This window comes from Eutrema salsugineum, unplaced genomic scaffold (genome assembly GCF_000478725.1).
Source record: "Eutrema salsugineum unplaced genomic scaffold, Eutsalg1_0 scaffold_4, whole genome shotgun sequence".
Classification (NCBI taxonomy): Eukaryota; Viridiplantae; Streptophyta; class Magnoliopsida; order Brassicales; family Brassicaceae; genus Eutrema; species Eutrema salsugineum.
In genome coordinates, this window is record NW_006256686.1 from 11487735 (window position 1) to 11494036 (window position 6302).

General features: G+C 44.1%; 1 non-coding gene across 1 annotated transcript; it reads right to left on the reverse strand.

Moving 5' to 3' along the window:
• Positions 1 to 3994: 3994 nt before the first annotated feature.
• LOC112084807 lies at positions 3995 to 4101 on the reverse strand. Its single transcript, XR_002898467.1, has one exon. It is a non-coding gene; the product is annotated as a small nucleolar RNA R71 (small nucleolar RNA).
• Positions 4102 to 6302: the final 2201 nt, after the last annotated feature.

The following is a 6302-nucleotide window of genomic DNA, read 5'->3' on the forward strand; positions in this document are numbered from 1 at the left end:
TCTAGATAGTTAGTGTTACGAAAGTTTTCATTAAGTATCAGCCGTAGAATGAAACAGGCGATTTTTCCGTAGGAGTGGAAACCTACCTGCGGCGAGATCGTGAGTATTGATGAGTCTTGTGCAGCTCTTGCGTTCTCTCCCTTCCAGGGCCAGAGTGGAAACCTACTGGTCAGGGTTGCGAGAAACAGTTGGTTATGATCACGACAGTGACGTAGTCATACCGCCGTACTCTAGCTCTAGAACCCCATATATATCGACATCCGTCAATCCCAATCTATCTACCCTAGTGTCAAAACCGATTATGATCCCTTAGAGTTCCCGAAAGCTCAGCGTTTTTAGCCATAGTTTATAAACCAATCGACTTTTACTTGTTTATTTAGATCTGCATTTCAATTGCCTTAGTTCGATATTTTACTTGATTTACTTGCTTTCTATTCGATTTTTCTACTTGCTTTTTAGGATAGATTTATTTGCTTTCTTTAAGTTTTAGTTTAATTCGTGATAAACAACCAACCTTTAAAACCAATCTAGTCTAGACATAAAGTTAAAAACCGTAGAAGAATACCAGGCACACAAATCTCTGTGGATTCGATCCCTAAATACTACAACTGATTAGCTGTGCACTTGCGGCTTTCATTTGTTTTTGTTAAGGGTAAAACTTGTTCCTGATATGTCTATATTTTACATCATTTAGATTGCATTATAGAGTCATCATCATGTGTTTTCTCATGTAAATTGAGTCTTTAGGCGTCAAAATAGGACTTAGGGCTTGCATTAGGTCCCAAAGAGTTTTGCATGTTTTGAAGTCTTTATCAGGAGCTTTAGAGACCAATTGGAGCCTAAGAAGAGGAACAGAAAAGAAAACGGTGAAGAAAAGGGTCAAAAATGGTGAAAACCGCTTGGAGGAATTTCTCGGCCAAATCTCGTACCGGCTGGTCGGAAACCTCGGCCAAAATGTTTACCGGATGCTCATTACCGGCCAAAAACCTTACCGATCGGCCAGAATCGAGTATCGAGTGCAAAAATACCACGGGACAAGTTTTTGACCGAGGCAAGGATTTTTACGACCAAAAAGCTTACCGCGGTACACAGCCCTCGGCCATTTTCCTTACCGCGGGAAGGTTTTTACGACCAAAAGTTGTCCTTGCCCGCGCAATTCAGAGATCAGCAATCCGGGGAACCTTCCGGTCCGAATCAGTTGGCGGGGTCTTCATCAAAGTTGGAGAGAATCAAGCAAAGATTCCAGAGCAGTTAGAATCATCCAATTCGGACCAGTTAGGAGAAAGAAACAGCTTCTGGAAGATGCACCAGCATTACGCGCATCCGAGAACCGAACGGCGGATTCCAAAGATCACGGCTGACGGAGCCTTTCCGGACCAAACTAGCCTGCCCTGTCTTCATCAAAGTCTGAGATCTATGAAGTACCTTCTCAGAACAGTTGGAATCGCTCAGTTCGGAGCAGTGGTTCAAAAGATAAGGTCTCCGGAGTTCACATTGGTTCAAAAGCTTATTTTCCGGTGAATCCGATGCGGTGCAAAGATGTGAAATCCAGGAAGCCTTCCACTTCCCAAGCTCCAACGGTCCCTTCACCAAAGTTCGAGCTTATTGAGCCATCTTGACTGTGGAACTGGTTCCAGAGCAATTGGAGTCGTGTGCTGAAAGTTACTTCTTCCGGAAGGTGACATGGTCGATACAAGCCTAAATGAGTTGCGATACGCGCTAAGTGTTTTCACAAGCCTCGGTATCTTTACCTTGGCATCACTCAAGTCGAGGCTTATATCTTGGAAGTATTCTGGACTAGACCTCGTGCCAAAGCCTTGGCATGATTAGATCGAGGCATGCATACGTAAGAACTGAAGACTGGAAATGACTAAGTGTTGAAAGTACACCTCGGTGTAATGACCTCGGCGTGCATGCCGGACTGTGTTCTCCCAAGCACCTCGACATCATGAACCCTCGACATTTTATCCCGAGGTCCCTTGTCACGAACCCAGAATCAAGTACAGAATGGCTCAAGAACACACACGTGTGGATGGATCAAAGACTAGGGTTCATGCATGTTCTTGACGTGTTCTTCACGAGATCTTCATCTGGATCCTGACTCATGTGCACACCTCGGCATGAAGACCTCGGCTTCACTTTCCGACACACCGTGGCACTCACCCATCAACCCAAGGAAGCGGTTCAGTACCCGGTTTGTTCCGGGCTGACCCGCGACACTTTCCCTTTACTATAAATACATTTTAGGACCAAAAACCTAAGCATCATATCTTTTATCTCCATTTACGTTTAAGAACTTGCCTCTTTTGTGAAACCAGATTAATGTAATCTGATATCTCGTTTTTGCATCTGAATCTTGTTCTTTCTTTATTCTTCTTTTATTATCAGCATTAAACTCCTAATCATGACCAGCTACACGTCTTGCAAAGGACTTAGTGAGCTCGTTATGATCAGTGAGTAGTCGTTTAAGCGGCTTTAGATAAGTAGATTAGGGTGCTTTCAAGATAGATTAGTGGGTTTAGGTGTCTAGTCTTGCATGTTTCATTCTTTAACCGACGAGATCTCTAGGCTGGACCCAAGCATATCACTTGAGGTTCAGGTCTGAGGCATATCTCGCATCAAAAGTGTTTGTAGAAATGTCTGAACCACTCGGTTAAAGGTTTAAGAGTCTTTCATCGCGAGAGTGATAGTTTGTTCTCTTAAAAGACATATTTGAACTGAATCTTATTGCTGATTGATTTGTGCTTCTCAAAAGACATTTTGGTATGAAGGAGGATCAGTTTAGATGTTTGATACTTTCATGAGAAGATTAACATGCCTTGAGTTCAAAGTTAAATGAAATCGCTTGACAAAATAATTCATTAACCCATTAGTTTAGCTTGGAAGCACCCGAGTCGATTATCTTGTCTAGAGTCTCTTCCCTTATTGCATATTATCATCATCTGAATCACCTGTTTGTTGTTTGCATCTTGATTAGTTTAAATTTCTGCTTTTATTTAATTTTATTGCTTATTTGCCTGTTAATCATCGTCACCAAACTTTTATCCTCTTGTCTTGACTTAAGTGAACAAATGACATAGGCTAGTGTCTCGTTTACAAGCTTGGTTTGACACCCCTTATACTACTTTGACAAGGGGATTGATAACCCTTCTAAGAGCCCCAAAACTCTTAGTTATCAATTGGCGTCGTTGCCAACATGTAGGGGCATTATCCTCTAGTTTGTTCTTAAGATCAAGAATTTACTTTCTTTTGTTTTACTGATTCTTTTGCAAGTTCTTGTTTTGTTTTCAGGTGCATGAATACCAGGTCTCGGAGCACAGGATCGCTTTTCCCATACGACGATAACATCGACAGATTAGAAAGGCGAGCTCGCGAGAGAGAACGGCACTTTGACAGACTTGGAATGGCAGAACAACAGCGAATGGAGCAACAGGCTCAGGTGGCCGCGCACCAAGCTCAGGCTAATCAGGCGCAGGCAGGAAGAAATGAACAACAAGCCTATGTTAATCAGCAACAGGCTCAAAGAAACGAACGGCTTGCTCAGCAAAACCAACACCAAGCGAACAGAAATGAGCAACAAGCCCATCATGTTCATCCGCCACCGCCACAAGTTCAGAGACAACACCCTCCAATTTGTGTTGGAGAGAATGACCGAGCTAATGCGCACCAATACCGAGCTGGGATTCAAGCTCCACCAGTTCAAAACAACAACTTTGAAGTTAAAGCTTCCCTGCTCAATATGGTGCAAAACTCCAAGTTCCACGGTCTGGCTGGAGAAGACCCTCTCGAGCATCTAGATCAATTTGATCGGGTTTGCGACTTAACCAAGATAAATGGCGTCTCCGAAGATAGCTTCAAGCTACGCTTGTTCCCTTTCAGCCTCGGTGATAAAGCACACCAGTGGGAAAAGAATATACCGAGGGGCTGTATACAAACTTGGGAGCAGTGTAAACTGGCGTTCTTATCAAAGTTCTTTTCCACATCACGCACGGCTAAGCTCAGGAATCAGATCTCAAGTTTCACGCAGCACAACAACGAGAGCTTTAGTGAGGCTTGGGAACGGTTTAGGAGCTATACTAACCAATGCCCACACCACGGCTTCTCAGAGGCATCCCTCTTGAGTACTTTATACCGAGGTGCACTCCCCAAGATCAGAAACCAACTCGACACAGCTTCAAATGGAAATTTTCTTGGGAAAGAGATCAATGCAGCAATGGAACTAGTCGAGAACCTAGCCATGTCCAATGACACGTATGGAGAGGACTTTGATAGAGCAAACCGTACAGAGGGATCTAGTGATGAACAGCGTATGAAAAAGGATATAAGAGAGCTTCAGAGCAAGCTTGACAAGGTTTTGATGGCGACTCAAAAGCCAATACACTTTGTAGGCGAGTTTGATGAGCAAGGGCCAAGTTTTGACAATGTTAATGAAGATGGTCTAACTCAGGAGGAGCTGAACTACATAGGGAATCAGCAGAGGTATCAACGGTTTAACAACCACGGCAATAACCCCAACCTCTCTTATCGAAACCCGAATGTAGCTAACCCTCAAGACCAAGTGTACCCTGCTCAACAACACCAAAGCTATGCTCCAAAAACCCCTTTTCCGAATAACTTCCAGCCCAAGCAACAGTTCAGTGGGCAGCAGCACGGCTACACTCAGCAGAATCAAGCAGCTCAGAGTAACACGAGAAAATTTGGCTTGGTCTGTACAGCCCACGTCATCCCCATACCGCGTCCATTTGAAGGGTTGCGCGGCATTTTTGAATTTAAACACCCAGTCAAGGTAGGTTTTGGCGCGGTCAACGGCTGGAGCTGGAGCAGAAGGGGGGACCAGTCCCAAAACAGTCCAAATGCCAGCTGGAAAGCGCGCTCCAGCCCATACCAACCTCCATACTTGGCCAAAACGCAGAATTTGCCCTCTTGACTCTTTTCTCTGCATTTCACGAACACAACTCACTCATTTCTCGTTCATTTTGCGTGATTCCAAGCGTTCTAGACTCATTAGGGTGTTGTCTACTCTGCATAAGCATCTCTTTCAGCTTAAATCTTGCATTCCCAAAGGTATTTGCATCTTAAAGAACTCATCTTTTTCCTTCATTCTTTGCGAGCTTAAATGTTTGTAAAATGTGGAATCGATTCTTTTAGAGTATATCGGCCTTTGGGAACAATTTTTTAAATTCCACCAGGGTAGACAACACACGAAAAACCGGTCTTTGCATTTAATATCACTTGCTCTTGAGTTTTTAAAATTCTTGAGAAGATACGCTTGGAATCGGTCTTAATGATTATTTGTGTGTTTGAGCTGAAATGTCTAGATAACTTGTCTCTAATCGGTTGTTCTGGCTTGTTTTTACTTTCCTTGATGTTTGAAAAAGCTATGAATACCAGTTCTGTTAGAGAAAAAGTTTTGTACTTGCCAATCTTGAGATACATGTGCTTAACGATATACTTGGTTCTGACGGTTTCTTTGAGAATCTCCCTTGCAGATGACCAGAGACCGAACCGTTCCTGCCCACGAGACAAACAAAAGTGCGGGCCAGAAGAGAGTTTTGAAGGGTAAAGCCGTTGCCGTGCCACGTGGTGGAGAGACCAGCAAGAAACCCTCGATGCAACCCGATGATGAGCCAACCCCCAAACGAGCAAGAAATACTGAGCTCACTCTGGCACCAGCTCTCGAAACAAAAAGAAACGGGAAGAAGGCAGCTGTGGGATCGGATGACGACGAGCACGGAGCCTTAGTCCCTTATGTGGACAACGGTGACAAAAAGTCCAAGAAAGAACCAAAGGCCGAGCCAGAGGAAGAACACTTCCCAACTACTGAGGAATACTTGGACCACTTTAACTCAATAAGAGTGGCTCAAGGTCGATTCCCTGACTTGGAGTTGCTGAGGAAACTCGAGATACTTGATGACGTGACCCTCATTTTTGAGAATATGGGCTTGGCAAAGTTCTTCGAGATGAGCGATGTTGCCTATGAAGGGATTACACAGCAGTTTCCATCAACCCTGGAGGTCATCATCTACCCCAAGAGAGATCCAAAGCGATTACATGGCAAAGGATTCGGCCACATTGAGTTTGAAATGGATAGCGTGCACTACAAGGTCAGTTTCAAGGAGCTTGATGAAATCTTTGGGTTTGAAAGGAATGGAAGCTCGCTTGACAAGTTTGTGTACCCTCGTGATGAGTTGGCCGCCTTGTGGGAAACGATATCTTTTGGACCTTACCTCGGAGGCAAGAGCAAGACAAGCTGCATAAGGAACCCTGCGATCAGATACGCAAACCGGGTCCTAGCATCAACA